Genomic DNA, 22,407 nt, shown 5'->3' with positions numbered 1-22,407 from the left:
GTTTATTCCTGTATTAAACTGCCTACTTATAAGTAATTAAGAATTAAGGAAGAAAACTGCATGCATTCTTAATTGAAGTTGTTTTACATTTGTTTGATAAACCAAAATCAAGCATATTTTAACACTTTGTATGCGGGCATTTCCCTGCCAAATCGCGTCATAATGCGGGGCTTTTTTGACATTTTCTCGCCAAAATTAGACTTTCCGTAAAATATTCATATCTTTCAATCTATTTGATATTTTTCTATGAAACTTTCAGTGTTTTAGTTTAAAAAGAGGTCTCTATTTATTTACTTTGCAAAATTTTTGCCGGTTCCAACTAGAGGCGATATGACGAGTTTACTCGTTTCCCACAAACAATGTGAAGCAAACTTCTGTAAAGTTATAAAATGCCAAATGAAGGACTCCAAATTTTCAAGTCTGATTATTTAGCTTCATCATCATTGTGGGGATAAAGTGACATGTTCTAGCATAAAGGCTTTAATTTTGCAACTGTTAAGATAGAAAACTTTATATGTAAATTTGATAAGTAAATGCAAACATGTAACTATAGTTGAAAAATGTTTCTTTAAAGCTCAGTAAGCCTTTCTGTAAATTTTGACTTTGTTCATGTTTTTGTGAATGAAGCTATACTTCAGGTCAAAAATGGTTATAAAAGATGGTCTTCTGTGATGTCGTTCCAAAACTGCATTCACTGATTTTTTTCTAAGAAACATGCTATTTCTATGGACATTGAGGCTTCTTGTGAGTGATTTGAATTGAAATTTTATGAGCTGTTCTAGTTGTGGATGTGGTATTCTTTTCAAGTCAAAATTCCCAGCAGTCAAGTTTCTTTTATATTCATTTGGGTAAATGAATTATATATGGATATGTTTACTTTTATTTTGATGGTGTTTAGGTTGAATACAGTTTAACTGTCTCTGTAGCACTGGATGTTACATCTCTAAACATAGTTTAAAGAAATTTAAATTGATAATTTACAAGTTAAAGAATTCATCTATAAATTGGGTGGAATTCGATCCTAACTAGAATCATATAATTTTTTAGTTGATCAGTTAGTAATAGGTTACAAAACACTAGATTAGAAAGTAATTTCTAAATTGTTTTGAAAGGGTGTAGCCATTTCTCCTCTCTGCTATAGCTCTTAATTCACAGGTAAAGGGAGTGGGGTAATAAAAGAATACCAGGTAGAAGACAAGCGACTTGGGCTCTATTCCTGGCTCTGCCACTCATTTGTTAAGTCATGTTGGCAATCACTATGCCTCTTGGGGAATGTTTCATCTGTGAAATGCAGAATTTAGTACTACAAAATCATGCAAATCCCTTTCAGCTTTAAAAATCTATAATTTAAAGGAATATATGTTATTTTACTCTGAAAATCAATTTTCATTTGCTTTTGTTCCAAAATCAGTAGAATAAATCAAACCGTTTTATAGAAAAATTGAAATGACACTCATCTACCTTTAGGGAATAATTGCATGAATATGTGCATAATAATTTAGGAAGCAAGATATTTATTTTAACAGTGCTGTGATTAAAACATTTTCAGTCCCTTAAGACTGCCTTTAGAAGAATTGGTAAACTACATGAGAAAACTCATGCATGTTATTTTTTGGTCGTAACTTAATATTATTATCCAACTTGATCTCACATACCATCCTATTCAGTAGATAAGATTTATTCTTTCCAAACTATAATTCTCTCCAAGGCAAAAAATTTCCATTGCTTAGAATGTATGTAGAGATGTGCCACAAGCTTTTAGAAATTCCAAGAGATGTTTTGAAATTTTGTACAACGATGTCAGTTTTGAAACAGGTATATGGTCTCCTCAGATTATAACTTGGACCAAGAGGATATTGCAAGGAGCAAAGTACTAACCTTGTAATAGAGTAGGAGGTAGGATATTTTCATTAGTGATTACATACTTTTTAAAGAGATATTTTAGAGAGTTAAATAAGTTAAAACATTAAAAGCATTTAAAAGAGTATCTGGCACATGACCAGCCGTCAATTATTAGTGAGTAAATCATATATCTGGGGTACTATATACAAAGCCTCCCCTGATGATTGATTGATAGATAGATAGATAGATAGATAGATAGATAGATAGATAGATAGATAGATAGATAGACCGACCAATAAGGAATTGTTATATACTAAGAAGAAAAAAATATTTGGTTTATTCTTTAAGGCTTTTGAGATATTTAAGATAGAAAATGTTTATCAGGTAATTTACCCATTTAATGCATATGAAGTAATTATCTACTACTGAATTTATTCAAGGGCTGAAAGTACATAGAGCATGCAGGCCACAGACCAAGGAAACTACCATTTGGAGAAAGGGCTTTATTCATGGAAGAAAGGTACAATGTAAAGAGTAGATGTTTCATGACTTGACTTTCGAAATTTAGATGAATCATTTAAAACTTGTTATACCGTGTTTCCCCGAAAATAAGACCTAGCTGGACAATCAGCTCTAATGTGTCTTTTGGAGCAAAAGTTAGTGTTAAGACCCAGTATTATACTATATATTTATTATGTTATATTCTAACCCAGTCTTATAGTAAAATAAGATCAGGTCTTATATTAATTTTTGCTCCAGCAGACACATTAGAGACGATTGTCTGGCTAGGTCTTATTTTTGGGGAAACACAGTAGTTGTGTTGGAAATTAATGACAACTCTTAATATGCTACTACAATGCATTTAATTATTACATAGTTTTTATTTTGGCACTGTTTCAAAGGTCACATAAGGGTTTGTATTTAGCCTTCATTATGATCCGTCTATTCAAGATACTACTTTTTTAAAAAGGCTTTCTCACATTGTTTTCCTGCAGTATGACTTTGTCATGTTGTTATCCTATAGTAAAACACATTCGAAATATTTAATTCTTTAGGGTTGCTTATAAAATTTCATGAAACCAAAGTGCCTGTTGTAAAATCACTTGAAAGACTGGTTATTGTAGTCATTTAATCTCAGTGGTGTCATTCTTTTGTATATGAATACCACACGATTACTCTTGGTCATGCTCTTTTTAATCTCATATTTATCAATGAGTTACACAAGATTTTACTTTAGCCTTTATGAAGTCTTGGTAGTTTCTTATCTATTTCCATAGACAAATGCAGTCAATCCTTTGTAAATAGAAAGGCAGTATTAATATTGAACTTTTTAATAATAAAAAAATAAGACCACAGACAATGAATATCTAAGGAAGCTAAAACCATAACATGAAGTATCTGTACAGCTATTAAACATACAATAAAGAACATCACTTCAGGAAATTGAAAATTAGACTGATGACCTAGACTTATGATTCTCTAGCCTTAAACAATTTTCATGCCTATAAAGAAAAAGAAAAGAATTCTGTTTCTTAAGCTTTCACTTGATAGAACGAACCATTAGCTGCCTGGCTTCCTGTACTCTACAATGGAGCCTTGTTATAATATCCAAGGGATCTGAGCCAGTGGATCACCTTATTGGTGAAACCACATAATAATGAACTGCTTTCAGTAACTAAACTCTTGGACTAGGTTCAAAACAACCCATCTTATACCAAATCCTACTCTGTAATAAACAAGCTTCAAGATATTCGAAGGAAAACAAAAGCTGTATGAAACTTACTATTTTCAGAAATTAACCTTTGAAAATCTAAGTAAATACTGATTAAAAGCAGTATTTGTTAACAAGGCAGTCATGTAGATATTTTAGTACTCTTTTATAACAAATTTGTATTTTTATCTTGGTCTTTTTTTCATTAAAATTTATTTGGGGTACAATGGTTAGTAAAATTACATAGGTTTCAAGTATATAGCTCTGTAATACATCATCTATATATCACATTGGTCTTTCTTTTCTAAACAATTTATATGATTTTGATTCTCTCATGCTTTTCCCCAAAATTTCATCATTTCACACTAAATTATTTTACATCAATATTTATAAAACTCAATATTAAAATGTTTTATTTGGCCCCATCCTATTATAAAGTATAAGATTGTACATGGAAACGTCATTTATGCAAACTAAGCTAGATGCCATCATCTTTTATATGTGATTCATATATAGTTGAAAAGATGTAAGGACATTAAATACTGATTGTTATTAATTTGTATCAAGTATTGACTTGGTATATTTCCTCTTTTTTCAAACTATCATATGGTATTCATATTTAAATATTAACCATCTTTTCAAATATTGATCTCTTTTATCTGCTGAAAAAGGACCCAAGTAACCCTCCTTGCCAGCCAGGACTTTATTGTATTGCTTGTGAAACTGAATTATTACTTAAAGCAGAAGAAGTTAGGCAAAATAAAAAATTACTTTGTGCCATCCTTGGTATAAGCCAACGTAAACTGTAGTAAAGTAGATTGATGTATTAATATTTCCATATTTTAGTCTTTAAAGTTGATTGGCAATATACATGGACTCTTACCATTAGACTTCAAAACATGTTCCAATGCCACCTGCTGACTGACTTTGGGCAAGTTGCTTAAATTCTCAGAACTTCTGTTTTCTTTTTCATTTTAAAATGGAGATTAATAATTTCATAAGAAATAGATCAAACATGAAGATCAATGCAATAGAGTACATTGAAACTTTTTGTAACATCAGGCAAGGAGAAGGATAACAGAATTTGGGGTCAGGAACCTCCTATTTACTGAGTAACCTTGATCATATTTTACATTACTGAGCCTCAGCTTTATTTTCTAGAGGGAAAAAAGTAAGTAATACCTACGTAAGGAAACTATTGTGTGAGGATTAAATGCGATGATATGCAGTATGTGAAAGTGCTCTATAAATTCTGAAGCACTGTCCAAATGTTAGTTGTTAGGAAACTGAACAGTAATCGACTGTAATTGTTATCTCAACATCCTGAAATTGGACCTTCAAATTTGTTTCATGTGCTGAAAAGCACTTTGAACCCCTTTGGGGGAAAAAAATTCTATGTAGTTATTTTTTTACTAGCAAGATAAATATTGTGAAAATTTATTTTCTATTTTTTAAATTTATTTTTCTATTTTTTCTACATTTAATGTTTATATCTTAAGGTATATGTACATTGCGAACAAAAAAAGTTATCAAAGCAACACTGAAATCTATTGAGAGCGTTCTATGTAAGATCCATAGGGCAGGGCAAGATTTTTTTTTTTTTTTTTACTCTGTGTTTTTTCCTCTTATACTCCTAACATTATATTTACTGACTATGACTAAATGAGTTGAATAGTGCATTCTATTAATAATGTATTTAGTTCTGTCAGGATTTTGTCATGTGATACTTGGCCCTTGTAAATACCTATTTCATTTGACCAATTTCTAGACTCGTGACTTTTGTCTTTGCAAATTTTTTATTTTTATTGCCTAACAACATTAAGTCCCTTATACTTTTTCTATTCCTTTGGTTGTGGGCCAAGAGTGTCTTTTCTTTCTTTAATTCTAAAGGATGTACTTCTACCAACTTTACCTACAAAAAATGTTGGATTTTTGCACTCCATCCGAGATGTCCATAAACAGTGTTATTCTGATACAATTGGATTCATATGAGTTGAGTTTCATATTCACTAGTTGACTAGCCAAAATGTCACTATTTCAGAAGCCTTTCAAGCCTCTTACCACCCTAGGACAAATTAAATTTTTTCTGTCTCTGTCCCAGTGTAATATTTATTGCATGATATTGCAATTGTGTGAGTCTGTCTTTTGGCACACTGTGACCCCCCGAAAGATAAGAACAGCCTCCCATATTTCCTAGCATTTATTCATCCATCCACTCATTCATCTGACATATTTGAGAGCCTGCTTTGCATTACGAGCTGTGCTATGCTCTAGGGCTACCAAAGATGAGTAAGACGAGGGTCATGTCCACCAGGAATTCATAGCCTAAATCATATACTAGTAAACCTTATGGTACAGTGTGGCAAGAGCTGTAATGAAGGCAAGGCACACAGCAGTGTGTGTTGAGTGTATGAATACTGGCGTGCACAGTTTATGATTTTAGTTAGAGGATCTGTAAGGTAACAGTGGAATTTGTTTAAAACAGGAAACATCTTGACAAATTTTCTTTAAGTTTTTAATGAAAAAAATGCTGACATTTTTCAAATATACTCTTGAGGAAATTCAGGACATGCTGTTTTTCCTGATGTTCCCATCTTCAGATCTCTTAGCCTCTACTCTGGGTTATTTACCTACCTAAAGGAAACAAAGCAAGGAAATAGCAGGTACATCTTCTGTAGTGCTTTGGAGTGGGGCAAGTAGTATATTATAGTTTTCGCAACCATTAATTCATTTGGTTCTCAAAGTAGCCTGTCAAAGTCAGCAATATAGGTGGGGTTATCCTTATTTTATAAAATGAGGGAAAGGTCATGGAGCTCTTTCCACCTTTTTTTTTTTTTTTGGTGTATTTTTGTACTCATTGATTTTAGTCCACCTTTGTTTGCCAGAATCTCTTTATGAAAGGCATAGTCTTAGAATTCTGAAAGCAAGCCTTAGTATCTTACTCTTTCCAAAGGAGTGCTTTCCAGAATAATAACATTTTTATAATACTTTTATAATGCATATAATAATTTTATAACATAACCTTTTTATAAACAAAGATACATTAACATCCATTAAGGAATATAAACTCTCTGAGGGTAGAAATAGTCCTAAGGCACAGTATAATGCTTTACACATAGCAGAGGCTTAGTAATTATTTTTTTATGAAAAGAAGGAATCTTCTCAAAACAGCCCAAAGAACTTAACATTGTCTTAGGTAACATTGCTAACTAGTGACATTAGAGTCAGAACTAGTCCCCAGGTATCATAACCTCCAATTACAAATTCTTAACAATTTACTAACTTACCGAATACCAAAGCCTCAGTTTCTTGACTTCACCTCTTAGGATTTCGCTTCCATTTTATCCACCTATTTCCATTGACTATATGCTGAGACTTCTTCACTCGTGTAACCTTGAACACCAAAATCCTCTGATCACCTTTCTGATCTTCTGTCCTTCTAGCCTTTATTCTATTCTTCTATACCTTCTATACCTACTCCAGTTTTCCTCCCAGTTTAGTTTATTTCTTTTTTTTTAACTTGTATTTATTTTTAAGTATGTTTTTCCAGGACCCATCATCTCCAAGTCAGGTAGCTGTTTCAATCTAGTAGTTGTGGAGGGCACAGCTCACAGTGGCCCATGTGGGGATTGAACCAGCAACCTTGTTAAGAGCATCACGCTCTAACCAATGGAGCTAACTGGCCGCCCCTAGAGTAATATTTCTTAACTATTCACTTTGCCACCAGTCTTTCCCCGAAAGTCCACCTTCTACTTTGTTGCCCATTAGCCAATCTAAAATGCAACTCTGACCACATCCCTCATCTGTTTAAAATCCTTCTCTATACAAGATCAAAACTCCACCTGGATCTGGTCTTTGCCAATACCTCCAACCTCATCTGCCAGCGTTTGCTAACTTTATACTTCACAGTTTTAAAACAAGACCACGCTGTTTCACATCCATTGTTTTTGCTAATCCCCCTCCTCTCCTTAACCTAGCAAACTCCTACTCATCCTGATAAATTCAACTAAGTTATTCCTCTGAAAACTTACCGTGTCTTTCTAACTGCATTAAGTGTACTTCATCTTGGGCCTGCAGTGTATAACTTCAACATAGTATTTTCAACACTATGTTCAGTTGTTTATTTTTGCATCTGTCTCATATCAGACTTACATGATTGTGCAAAGTAAAACCTTGTTTGTCTTTGTCACTCTTGTATCTGATACATGCTTTAAAATAGTAAGTACCCAATTTGTGGCACTGTTTAGTTCCACAAACTGAACTGAACCATGCTATCTTGAGACTGGCTACTTTAATTGCCGCTTTGATTTCTTTATTGTATTGTTTATTACTGTTTTAGTATTTTAGATTAGGCCATAACTTTAGAAATCTAATTCTCTTATATTAAACATGAGGTAACTGATTCCCAGAGAGATTTGTTACCTAGACAAAGGTCACAGATAGCAACACACCGCATTGTTTTTAATGTAGTTTAATTTAGTTCATATTAACTTGACTTAGCCTCTTCCTCAAGGCATTCTTAGAGAAATTATATATAACCAAGAAGTTAACAAATTAAGATACTCATTAAAAAGCCACTCATTCTTTGTGTCTGCATCCAACCATAGAGTTTATTAGAAGTTGCACATGTTGGTGATAACAGATTTTAGTGATAATATATTTGTTTTATTGTTAACATTATATGCAATAATTCTTCATTTAGTTGGCTTCTCATTGACTAACATACACATACAAATAACCTTAATAAATTACTGCAACCAGCAGTATTTTTCTAGGTAACCTATGTAATTATTGGTGTGATATGCCTTCCCTAAGTCTTTTCCACCTTATTTTTTTTCATAGGAGTTTTTTGAAAAGCTTTTTCCAAGAATTCTGTGCTGATAAAAATCCAGAGTCTTCCTGAATGTTAAATTAAGTTGCACAAAATCCCTTTGCCATTGCTTAACTGAATCAGAATACAGACCAGAAGAATAAAATTTATGTCACTGGTGACAGTGCTGCTCTTAACCATTTAAAAACCACATTAATGGTTTATCAGACTTCAGTGAAGAATGAAGGTAAACTTATTTAATAGCTACATTGATGCCTTGTCACTTTTTAAAGCCTTCAAATGTAAATGAGGCACTTTTTAAATTTTCATGTGAATTATAAAATGAAAAGCAATTTTTAAATTGCTTTTTAATATGTGCTCCAGTGTCTTAAGAATTGCAAAGGGAAAAAAAATAAAACAATCTCAAACTCTCTTCAAAACAGAAATGTATAAATAAGAAATGTCAGATAAGGACAGATGAGGTATTGATGTCTGATAATGGTGTCTGGTAATGACTCCCACAAAGAATCATTCCAAGGCACACAAATCCAGATCCCATGCTTTGATAGGCTTGACCTGGGTAAAGGATGGGCAGTAACTCATGGAAGCAACCTGCATGATAAAAGTAACTAGGTTCCACCAGCTATTCCTAAGAAACAATGGGATAGATTCTTACATATAAATAAATGATCCATAAACCCACATCCTTTTTTAAAATCATAAAAGGAAACATCTAATTAAATTTTTAAAAATCAGAAAGTGTCTGGAAAAACAATGAAGCAAATCAACTCCTGAAAAAGAGTGCTGCGTCGTGGTGATCACATTTATAGGAAAGGTTGAAGAAAAATTAAAATGCAATTTAACTTAAGAATTTGTAAGTTACCTGCAAATCAACTCATTTCAGGAGTGGAAGAATCCTTGGTCATTTCTTAATATCAAAATATACATAGATTTTTTTGGAATATCTTCTACATTTAAAGAGGCAATCATACAAAGTTTCCTATTTTCCATAGAGTATAAATTATTCATTCCAGCCAACTCTCAGTGGAGGGGCAACTAGTAGTACAGCACCATCTCCCAGGACAAAGAACATCGGAATATTCCATTTCGTTGACTTATAGATCTCTTCATATATTTATTCATCAATTTCTATAGTAGTCACAGTTTCTTCCACATCTCCCACTGTCATATTTAAATGTTGATCATAAGCATGTAATCTACGTCAAAGCTCTCTGTCATTTCTCATCATCACATAAATTTGCTCATCCAGGCTGAGCCCAATGAGACCCAGGGTGTCTTCTATGGAGCTGGTAGTTTGTTGCTGGCCCACATCATCCACCATGTTTCCCCATGTCCTTTTTTGCATAAATATATCTCAGGTTGCCTAGTAACCTTTTACAATCTCCCAGCCACTTTCAAGTCTGCTCATCGTGTTCATTTTCACTCTGCCAATACCTGTTTCTAACGTTGGATAGAAGGGAGTAAGCCAAATACTATTTATCCCAGGCCCTGCACTCACCTAGAAATAATTCTAAACTCTACTCTTCCTAGAAGCAGTAGGGACAAGGAGAAGCATATTACTTGTATTCCAAAATGCTGACTTCAAATAACCCAAGCACCTATTATTTACCCATTTTCAACATCAATGTATTCATCTAAACTCTTTTCTACCTATCCATTTAAAATCTGAAGGTACAAGTTCTATGATACTATCCATTCATTCAATACTTAAGTATAAAAGACTTAAAACTATAACTTGGGACTTTTTTCTTTTTGTTGCTACCTCCTCAAAGTTGGACCATTCATGACACGTCTGAATATTTACTTTGGTTACAAATGTCTGCAGAAACATATGGTCAGATCATATGGTTTTAATAATGTTCCCGTTAGTACTTTGCAGCTTTGACCAATTTCAATATTTTTTCTGGAATTGGGAATTCTTTCTTGTGGGAATGTACTCATTTATCAAAAAATGAATATGTGGTTGTTAAAACTTTTTGGCTTAGTGCAATATGGAAGATTGTAAGAAGTTTTTTTGAGAACTACAACTTTGCGTAGATTCATAGTCATCTTATTACGCAAATTCTTCCCATTTCAACTGCATACCCTTGAGCTTGAAGTAAAAAGCTCTGTTGTTAATTTTTTTTTTTCCTCAGCTCCATCATGCAACGTCTCCTCATTCTGAATTTCCACTCATCTTTTTACAGTGACTTCCAGGCACAAATGTAATTCAATCCCAAAAGAGACTGGGAGAGTACAGTGTATGAGAGGTTCTCTCTTGGCCTATTGTCTCCTCTCTGCCATAACTGAACACTTCTGTTGTATGCTAACATTAATTCCTACAGAAGGTAGCGTGTGCTCACTCAACACCTGGAACTCACGTTTTTCATGAAAACTTGGAGTTCTCACTTTACACAAAAAGCAGTCCAACACAAAGAAGATTGTCCTTGTATAGTTGAGATTTGTTTGGTGGATTGTTCAACTAAAGAGTATGGAGAAACTTTTTGTCCTGAAACCAGGTATATAACAGTGATACCTATTATTGTTATGAATGTACTGTAAAAGGAATGGTCTTCTGCAGATGTATTACAACGTGAAAGCTTGAGCAAAATTACTTTGCTATTTCTAATTGTGGAAAGATTACATTCTCATATTTGCATTATTATCAAATTTTTGTTTTAAAACTAACGTGTTAAATTTTTGAAAGGTACCCTTTTACAATTAATGTAGATAAATTTTCTTATTGTGGGATATGGAGATTTATTTATAGTGTTCTCATTTATACATGGTTTTATTTGAAAACAAACAATTACATTTTTCTCTTGAAAATATTTTTGATTGTTAGGAAGGTACTAAGCCAAAGGGACTGGAGCAAGAGTTTTGGATTTGGATTTTTTAAATCCCAGCCTACTGCTTTCTAACTTTAATTTGTACTCCCTGACACTGTTTCCTCGTGCATAAAATGAGGACAATAATACCTCATAGAGTTGCTGTGAGAATAAAATAATGAATTTATATAGTAGGCATTAGTAAACGTAGGCTATTACTCTTTTTTTTTAAACTTATTTTCTCTACTCTTCTGTGTTAGACTAAGGATTGTAAAAGTTAAATACGTTAAACTAATGGTTTTCAAAAACATCCAGTCTTAATATCCACTCCACTTTCTGTTAGACCTTTATAAGTGAAATTGAGATGTTGAATCTGGTAGTTTAGGGTTTATGAAAGACCTCTTTTTATTTTTTGTAGGCATGGAGACAGGTTTATCTTTAAATGCCATCTGGAATATGAAAGAATGTTCTTTAACCAGCTACTTGCAGTGTAGAAATTGTATCAACGAGTCTCTATTCCCATGTCCTTTAATTGGTGCTGAAATAAGTGATCCTAGAAACATTGCTGAAGCAAGGGTAAGTTTATATATGTTTGTTCTTGAAATTTAATGTGGAGCTTGTTTATGCATAACTATTCTTATGTTATGAAGATATATGAAGTACTGCTATGCTGCAAATAATTATATTAATAAGGCCCATTCTCTTTTAATAAAAAAAAAATAAAGCATGATATACTATTAAAGATGAACTATTTCTAGATATAGTGCTTTAGTAAATTTGGCATTAAACCATAAGTATCAAAGCCAAAACTAAAAAGCCATTTAGTGTGGCAGCATAGAAAAATTAGACACATCATGCTTCCACATTGCAGTTGAAATTACACTTTATAAACTTGCATTGTTAAAGTAATTCTGTCTTACCTCTTTGTGTGTTTTTAAATCTGCTCATTTAAGCCTAATCAGGATTAAATATACATTTGAGATAAAGACATGACCCCAAGATTAGCCTTGTAAAATAAGGATCAGATTTCCACTCAATATAAACTGCTAGTGCACATCCCTAAACCAAGCAGATTCAAAGTTATAATAATAATGTAAACAATTTGGTTACAAATACAGTTCCATCAGAGGATGGAAGTGCTTTTAGCAAATATGTTCTATGAATAAGACTTGATATGTTCTTGAAGAACTATGAATAACATCACTTTAAACAAAGAATTACATTTTTCTCTTGAAAATAATTTTGGTTCTTAGGAAGGTACTTTAAAAACATCAAATCCCAAGTAACTAAATGTCGTAAGATTTTTTAAATTTTGTTTGTTTGTTTGTTTTGGTGTAATATAGTGTGGCAGGTAAGAATGTAAACTCTGCAGTGAGGCCAGTTGGATAACAAATTCTACTTCTGCCTGTTTATTAGCTCCATGACCTAGAGCAAGTTACTTAAATTCTCTGTGCTTTGGTTTCCTTTTGTGCAAAACTGGGGAAGTAATAACATCTAACCAGTAGGGTTGTTATAAGGATTAAATGAGTTAATTCCTATAAACCACAAAGAATAGTGCCTGGCATGGTATAAGAGCTCATGCAACAATAATAATATTGATTAATAATGCATTATTATTATTATTATTATTATTAATTTAAAAGTCTTTAGTTTAAAAAAGTACAGGATCATTCATTATCCCAACATTAAATAATGTAATTAGAGATTAGAATATTTATGTTTTAGTATTTAAATTGTGTTACGATGGCTAGGCACATGAACAATTTAAACTGTAATATTCCTGTTTTAGCATCATGAAATAGTGTCATAGTCCCTTAGCAACAAGAAATGCTCTACTGCTGTGGATTTTATAAGGTGAGTTTCAATATTCAGAGGAAATGCCATTTATAAGCAGACAGTTAATTGAATGCTCACAGGAAGAGCACAGTTAAGTACTACTCCTTTGTGAGAAGGTGAATTATGCCTTACAATGAATACTTCTCTGTGGGGAAAAAAAAAAAGAGCTTGTCTTTCTTCCAAGGAAGGTAAAATTGGCAGTATGGGAACATTGAAAAATTCTGGCAGGGTTATACATTTTATTTTTTTTAAATTTACTCTTCCCAATTGGAAATGTAATAAAAATTTTATAACAAGGTTTCGTTCCATTGTCTTGGCTGATAAGAAATTTAGACGGGAGCAAGTATAACCTCATTTTGATTGGGACCACTGGGAATTAGCTTTCAATTGTAACTTTCTCTTTTATAGTTATGCCCATATCATATCCATCCATATCACACTCTTATATTAGTGAGTTAGGAAATTATATCATTTATCCTAAACATAAGCATTATTAACTGAATTTAATCATCACCTATCTTACAGAGCAATAACTTTTTATTATCTTGTTCAATCTCACCTAATAGTTTCATACCCAAAATTCAGATATTATTTTTTATTTGTTTTAATATAATGATTCTTTTTAAATATTGAATTTGTTTGGGAATCTGAAATCTGAAATGACTACATGCAAATGTTCTGTGCAAATTAGTTCTGCTGTTTCTGGCTTTATGAAGGTGGTTTTTGTAGCTATTGTTGGCAATCTTATTGATGAAAATGAGATGTGCTCTAGAGATGTTAATATTTTTAATGCAGATATATCATATGTAACTTATTAGCTTGTGGAAGATATACTTTTTTATATTTTTATTACCACACAGAGTAAACAAACTACATTTTTCTCTGATTTATAGTTTTTAGCATATCCCCTTTTCCCTTTATCTTCAAAAAACACCCATTGCATATTAGCTTTTGATTCTCCGCAAATTTTCTTGCTATTTCTCTCAAATTTAACTATTTATAATCCTTATTTCTTTTTTTGCTACTTACTATTTACATTAAATTTGGGGTTGCATACTAGTATTCCTTAAGAGACTGCATCAATAAAAATCACCTCCCTCCATAAAAATATTTTATCTGTTGTATGTGGTGTAACACTCTTATTTCAATAGAAAAGTTAGTGGGAATGTTTTTACATTTTGCATGTATGGCTTGATGATGGACCTACATGTATATAGCCTGAAGCCCTTATTTCAGTGAAAACAGTGTTAGAAGACCAAGAATAAATCAATGATAAGGAAGAAAATCTGACCCAAAAAAAACCCCAAAATATCATAGCAAGCACTCACATCCTATTTGGCAACTATTAAAAGAGAACATTGTGTCACTCCAAAACACATATCCTCTTCAGTTAAGATAGCACTTCTGCTGAAGAATTAGACATACCCTGGGATCATTATGTCACTGCCACAGCAATATCTCCAAAGCACAGTGAAAGATGAACTGAAAATCTTGGATTGCATCCTAAGATCCAAGAGTAATGACCATTGTTCAATATGAAATTGGTAAAAACTTGCTTTCTTTCACATCTCCCATGATTTTAAAATGCTCTTTTTTAATAATTCATTAAAAAAGAAATATTCACTCATATTTCACTAAAGCGTCAGGAATTCTGTTTGTTGTTACCCTTGGAATTTCTTTTTAAACTTCTAGGTTCTTAGAAGATAACTTAATACTGTTGAGAAACCATTCACATATTTTTAGAGAGCTTTAGTGAAAGGAGTAAGCAATTATACTTTATTATAATAGACCATCTAAATATTTTGGTAATTATTTTAAATAATTGCCTGATCCACATTTATTGGGTATTTTCTCCAGTGAGTTAATTTTCTACATATTTGTTGTTATGCGAATCTTTTAGTACATTTCTATTTTAATCTTAAACTCACACACTAACACCCCTTAATTTCAAACTAATCACTTCAACTCTTTCTTGATGAGTATGAACTCTATGTTTAAGAATACAACTCCTGATTATGTATAAAACAGTATGTACTTGTGATAAGAACTATAATTTAAATAGCTTCTATCCGAGGATGAAAGAACTGAAATACCTAACATTCAAGATAATTTTCACTTTTAGCTTTTGTATTTAGCAATGTTTTAGGCTATTTAGAGGATACTGGGAATATTAATTTCTCATACAAGATGAAAAAGTCCATTGAAATTTAGGAAATGCTTAGAACCTATATGATGAAAATTATAAAACTTTTCTGAAAGATATTAAGCAGTGATTTTCAAATGGAGGGAAGAGTATGAACGTCTACTCCCAAGAATTCCTACATAATGAGAGCTACTACTGGTGGAAGTCTGTATACATGTAAATGACATGGAGGCTGAGAAGATTTTCAGCTCCATTATAATCTTATATGTAGACTTTCATTATAATCATATATGTAGACTTTCATTGACTGAAATGTTATGCAGCACATGACTATACTAAACTGTACACTTAAAAATTGTTAAGATGGTAAATTTTATGTTGTTTATTTTACCACAATTTAAAAAAGTATCCCCACAGCACATTGAATATTTTCTCTGAACTTGCAGCTCCCTAGGAACTCTCTATTCCCAGAGTACATGCAGTAGCTATTTGATTTAAATCAGAGTGAAAATAAATTTTTAAAATAGCCCTACCTCTAGGACAATAGCAACCTCTGGCAACCTCACTTACCTAAGGCTTTGATTTCATTTGGTGCAAACAAGAATCTCGCCAGGAATTTAACAAGAAATCCTGGAGAAGTAGAAAGCCATAAGGAACTTTGAAAACTTCTAGAATATTCCTGGTGATTTAAAAGTCTGCATACATGAATGTGCATGTTCACAAAACACACAGGAAAGGAGAAGATCCTAGTCATTCCCCTCTATATGACTTTGAAGTACCATGCAAGAAGGAAGTGAAGAGTTGGTCTGTTTTATAAACTGCCTGAAGTTTGCAGGCATGCATTCTCACACAGATTCCCTCAGCAGAGTGTGGAAACAGAAGGTCAAGGTATTTCATGAAATCTGGTTATTAGCTGACCACTAAAATTATAGTGACTCAGAAGTGCCCCCTAGTAACCCAGACTGTGAAATATTTTGTTAAGATCTTAAAAGTAAAATAAAGCTAGAAGAGAACTCAGTGACAGAGAATACAGAACCTACACAATTACGTAGTCCAAGAAATTGCTAAACACATAAACGACAATAAAAAACAACAGTATACTCAAGAAGAACAGATCAAATGCCAGAGTTGTTACAATGTATTATCTAGAATATCCAATTTTCAACAAAAAATTTACTAGACATGCAAAGAAACAGGGATGTATGCAAAACACACGTGGTAAAAAACAGCCGAAGAAAATGTCCTTGAGCTACCCCAGATTTTGAATTTAGTAGACAAAGACTTTAGGTTAACTATTATGCGTATACAGTTGACCCTCGAACAACACAGGTTTGAACTGCATGGGTCCACTTATGTGTGCATTTATTTCAATAAATATCTATACTGTTTTTAATCTGTGGTTGAGAGTTCAGAGATACAGAGGACTGACTACAAACATTGATTTATGCCATTTTATATAGGGTACTTGAGCATCTGTGTATTTTGATATCCATAATATTCTATATGTACCACATCTTTATCCAATCATCTGTTGAAGGACACACTGGTTGTTTCCATGTCTTGGCAACCATGAATAATGCTGCAATGAACATAGGGGGTACATGTATCTTTACTGATAAAGGCAATTCCATTTTTAATTTTCTGAGGAACTCCATATTGGTTTCCATGGTGGCTGCACCCGTTTACAATCCCACCAGCAGTGCATGAGGGTTCTCGTTCTCCACATCCTTGCCAACACTTGTTATTTCTTGTCTTTTTGATAATAGCTATTCTGACAGATGTGAGGTGATATCTCATTGTGTTTTGATTTGCATTTCCCTGATCATTAGTGATGTTGAACATCTTTTCATGTGTCTGTTGACCATTGGTATGTCTTCTTTGGAGAAATGTCTATTTGGGTCCTCTGCCCATCTTTTAATTGGATTATTTGGGTTTGGTTTCTTTCTTTCTTTCTTTCTTTCTTTCTTTCTTTCTTTCTTTCTTTCTTTCTTTCTTTTTTTTTTTTTTTTTTTTTTGATGTTCAGTTGTATGAGCTCTTTATATATTTTTAATATGAAATCCTTTTTGGATATATTGTTTGTAAATGTTTTCTCCCATTCAATAGGTTGCCTTTTGGTTTTGTTGATTTCTTTTGCGGTGTAAAAGCTTTTTAGTTTGATTAGATTAGTTTATTTTTGCTCTTGTTTCCTTTGCCCTTGAAGACATACCCAAGAAAATATTGTTAAGAGCAATGTAAAAGAGTTTACTGCCTGTGTTTTATTCTAGGAGTGTTATGGTTTCAGGTCTTACATTTAAGTCTTTAATCCATTTTGAGTTTATTTTTGCATATGGTGTAAGAAAGTGGTCCAGCTTCATTATTTTTTGCATGTATCTGTCTAATTTTTCCAGCTCTATTTATTGAAGAGACTGTCTTATCCCCATTGTATATTATTGCCTCTTTTGTCATAGATTAATTGACCAAAAAAATGTGGATTAGTTGCTGGGCTTTTTATTCTGTTCCACTTATTTATATGTCTGTTTTTGTGCCAATACCATATTGTTTTGATTACTGGAATGTGATACCTCCAACTTTGTTCTCTTTCAAGATTGCTTTAGCTATTTAGGGTATTTTGTGGTTCTATATTAATTTTGGAATTATTTGTTCTAGTTTGTGAAAATTGCCATTGGTATTTTTATAGAGATTACATTAAATCTGTAGATTGTTTTGGGAACTATGGACATTTTAACAATACTAATTCTTCCAATCCATGAGCATGGTATATCCTTCCATGTATTCATGTCTTCTCCAATTTCTTTCATCAATGTCTTATAGTTTTAAGAATAGAGGTATTTTGCCTCCTTGGTTAAATTTGTTCCTAGGTATTTTATTCTTCTTGATGCAGTTGTAAATGGGATTGTTTTCTTAATATCTCTTTCTGATACTTCCAATACTATGTTGAATTAAAGCGGTCAGAGGGGACATCCTTGTCTTGTTCCTGGTCTTAGGTGAAAAGCTTTCGGGTTTTCTCCATTAAGTATGATAGTATGTGTGGGTTTGTCATATATGGTCTTTATTATATTGAGGTATGTTCCCTTTGTTGAGTTTTTATGATAAATGGATGTTGAATTTTGTCAAATGCTTTTCCTGCATCTATTAAGATGATCGTATGATTTTTATCCTTTGTTTTGTGGTTTCTTATGTTGATTGATTTATAGATATTAAACCATCTTGGTATCCCTAGAACAAATCCCATTTGATCGTGGTGTATGATCCTTTTAATGTATTATTGAGTTCAGTTTGCTAATATTTTGTTGATAATTTTTGCATCTATGTCCATTGGGGGTATTGGTCTGTATTTTTCTTATTTTCATAGTGTCTTTGTTTTGTTTGGGTATCAGGGTAACGCTGGCCTCATAGAGAATGAGTTTGAAAGTGTTTCTTCCTCGTTCATTTTTTTGGAATAGCTTGAGAAGGATAGGAATTCTTCTTTAAATGTAGAAGTCACCTGTGAAGTCATCTGGTTTATTGGGAGTTTTTTTTATTACTGATTCAATTTTGTTACTAATAATTGGTCTGTTCATATTTTCTGTTTCTTCTGGACTCAGTTTTGGAAGGTTTTATATTTTGAGGAATTTTCCATCTCTTCTAGGTTGTCTAATTTGTTGAAATATAATTATTCATAGTATTCTCTTACGGTTCTTTGTATTTCTGTGGTGTCAGTTGTAACTACTTCACTTTCCTTTTTGATTTAATTATTTGGGCCCTCTCTTTTTCTTGATGAATCTGACTGAGGGATATCAATTTTATTTATCTTTTCAAAGAAGCAACTCTTAGTTTTGTTGATCTTTTCTATTTTTAAAAATCTCTATTTCTGCTCTGATCTTTATTATTTCCTTCCTCTACTAACTTTAGGCTTTGTTCTTCTTTTTCTAGTTCCTTTAGGTATAATGTTAGGTTGTTTATTTGACATTTTTCTTCTTTTTTGAAGTAGGCCTGTATAGCTATAAACTTCCTCTTAGAACTACTTTTGTTGTGTCCCATAGATTTTGGAATGTTGTATTTACATTTTCATTTGTCTCAAGGGTTATTTTTTTTAAAATTTACTCTTTGATTTCTTCACTAACCCACTGGTTGTTTAGTAGCATGTTGTTCAGCCTCCACGTATTCCTCCTCTCCCCCCTCCTGCCCCCCGTTTTCTTCTTGTAATTGAGTTCTAGTTTCATACTATTGTGGTTGGAAAAGTTGCTTCATGTGATTTCAGTCTTTCTAAATTAATAAATTTAATTGTTTTGTGGCCTAACATGTGATCTATCCTAGAGAATGTTCCACGTGCCCTTGAAAAGGATGTGTATATTGCTGTGTTTGGATGGAATGTTCTGTAAATATATTAGGTTCATCTGGTATAATGTGTTGTTTAAGGCCAATGTTTCCTTGTTGATTTTATGTCTGGATGATCTATCCATGGCTATAAGTGAAGTGTTAAAGTCCCCTACTATCATTAAAATACTGTCAATCTCTCCCTTTATGTCTGTTAATATTTGCTTTATGTATTTAGGTGCTCTATGTTGGGTACATATGTTTAAAAGTATAATATCCTCTTCTTGGATTGATCCCTTTATCACGCAATGCCCTATTTTTCTCTTTATAGTCTTTGTTTTAAAGTCTATTTAGTCTGATAAAAGTATTACTACCCCAGCTTTGTTTTCATTTCCATTTGCATGAAATATTTTTTACCATTATTTCACTTTCAGTCTGTGTGTGTCCTCCGATCTGAAGTGATTCTCTGGTAGGCAGTCAATGTATGGGACCCTATGTCTTTTGATTGGAGCATAAATTCATTTACATTTAAAGTAATCATTGATAGTTATGTACTTATTGTCATTTTATGCATTGTTTTCTGGTTGTGTCTGTAGTTCTTCTGTTTCTTTTTCTCTTGATGACTTTTTGGTGTTATGTTTGGATTTCTTCCTCTTTATTCTTTGTGAATCTATTATAGGTTTTTGGTTTGTGGTTACCATGACATTCATATATAACAATGTATGTTGATAGCCGTCCATTTAAGTTGATGATTGCTTAAGTTTGAAAACGTTCTAAAACCACTACATTTATACTTTACCCCCCCACACACTTTTTATGATTTTGACATTATATTTTACATCTTGTGTGTATGTATTGCCTAATTAGTTATTGTACATATAAATGATTTTATTTTACTAACTTTGTTTTTAACCTTCACACTAGTTTTATAAGTAGTTGATTTACTACTTTCACTAATGATTGCTTTTACCAGTTAGATTTTTTTCTTTACTATATTTCTCATCTTTAGTTTTGGCCTTTTCTTTTCTGCTTAAAAAAGTCCCTTTAACATTTCTTGTAGTGCCAGTCTAGTGGTGATGAACTCCTTTATCTTTTATTGGTCTGAGAAACTCTTTATCTCTCCTTTGCATTGAATATATTGTGTCATTCATTTACGGCCTGCAAAGTTTTGCTTTGTTTGTTTGTGTGTCTTTTCGTATGCCTAGTAATTTTTTTCTGAAATCTACTTCAGAGGTGGTATTGTAGTCTTCCATCAATAAAACATTTTAAAAATACAATTTATGGTATCCTTATCTAACCTCTTCGATATTTTATTAATTAGTGCTTACTTAGATAAGAAACAATTATCAAACCTAATTGGATCCAAAGCACTTTAGGAATTTGAGTACAACAGAATCCCTTCAAGTTACTTAGAAAGTTCATTGGTAGGAAAGCTTAAGCAATGGTACTACTAAATCTCCCATGACATGATTTTATTATGTTTCCAGGGTTTGGACATCAAGCCAATTGATTTAAAACATCTCGAAAAACTTAAATACATGCAATTCATAAAGAAGTTTGGTCTATTATTTTCCTAACTGGTCAGACAGGTCAGCTGTTAAAAAAGGTAACTTTTGTGTAATAGTGATTTTGTGTGTTTTTTAAGGGGATCCATGTTAACACATTTGATAAACTTTTATCTTTAATATGCCTTTCTGGAATACCAGTCTGACCTCAATCTGAACAAAGCCTCAGTTGATGTTTGCAGGAGGTAGCCTGCTCATTTTCTCAGCCTGCATGTTTATTAATGAATCTTAATCAGATTCATCATTAAAGATTTCATCTACCACACAGACATATAATTGACTATGTCTGAGTGGCCACTTTTGTCTTGAGCAGATTGCTAAAACTGCATCAAGCATCATTAGGCCAAAATGATGACCTTATTAATTTGTCCTTTACTTGTTTTCTAACAGAGTGGGTCTTATTATTATGCAAGCACACTATAAAGAACAGTCATAGAAAAAGGTCACATGAACTCTTCTTAGTTCAAAACAAGCTTCTATATTGAAGGATGCATAAAATAATTGCTAATTCTGTTGATTGAACTGTTTCCTTTTATGTATAATATAGAACACAATTCAGAATCTATGGGTTAAAAGTGTACAAAAGTGAGAAATTTGTAAGCATTGCTCTTCTAACTTGATATATTTTATTATCCACTTTTATTGATGAAATGATACCGAGGAAAAAAATATTAAATATATTATCTAAACTTGCATGTTAGTTTTCCCTTAAAGTGAATTAATGAGATAGAAATAAGCAGAAAATAATCATAAAAGTTTAATTTTTAAACAATAAATTTACAAATCTACATTTTTCCCTACAACACATTTTTCTTAAATTCATATTTACTGACCCACAGAATTTTATCTGTAAAACATTCATTTAAGATTTTGACTTTCCAAAAGATTATATGTGTGATGTCTTTCTTGTTCAATTTGTTATTGTGATTAAATAAATTTAGTGGTTATGAAATGCATGAAATTGGCTGTCATGTGCAATCTGACGATTTTATCATAATTGGTTTAAGCAGAATGTGCTTCATACTGATCTCAGAATGTCTTTGGGAATCTGGAACTGAGACTTGGCTACAAATGAAATTATTGCAGCCTTGGAAATGAAATCCTCATTATTAAGGGTTAAGGTGGATGTGGCTTTTTAATCTGGTTTAAAAGTTTTGAGTGGGCCGGCCTGATGGCTCAGGCAGTTGGAGCTCCATGCTCCTAACTCCGAAGGCTGCTGGTTCGATTCCCACATGGGCCAGTGGGCTCTCAACCACAAGGTTGCCAGTTCAACTCCTCAACCCCCACAAGGGACGGTGGGCAGTGCCCCCTGCAACTAAAGATTGAACATGGCACCTTGAGCTGAGCTGCCACTGAGCTCCCGGGTGGCTCAGTT

The 22,407-nt window shown here is 32.6% G+C and overlaps 1 pseudogene; it reads right to left on the bottom strand.

The window, feature by feature from the left end:
• Positions 1-9,384: 9,384 nt before the first annotated feature.
• Positions 9,385-9,705, bottom strand: LOC141569934 (U6 snRNA-associated Sm-like protein LSm3 pseudogene; annotated as a pseudogene).
• Positions 9,706-22,407: the final 12,702 nt, after the last annotated feature.

This window comes from Rhinolophus sinicus, chromosome 12 (genome assembly GCF_057876585.1).
Source record: "Rhinolophus sinicus isolate RSI-liver-muscle chromosome 12, RSI-T2T, whole genome shotgun sequence".
NCBI lineage: Eukaryota > Metazoa > Chordata > Mammalia > Chiroptera > Rhinolophidae > Rhinolophus > Rhinolophus sinicus.
This window is presented reverse-complemented; position numbering and strand designations above follow the sequence as displayed.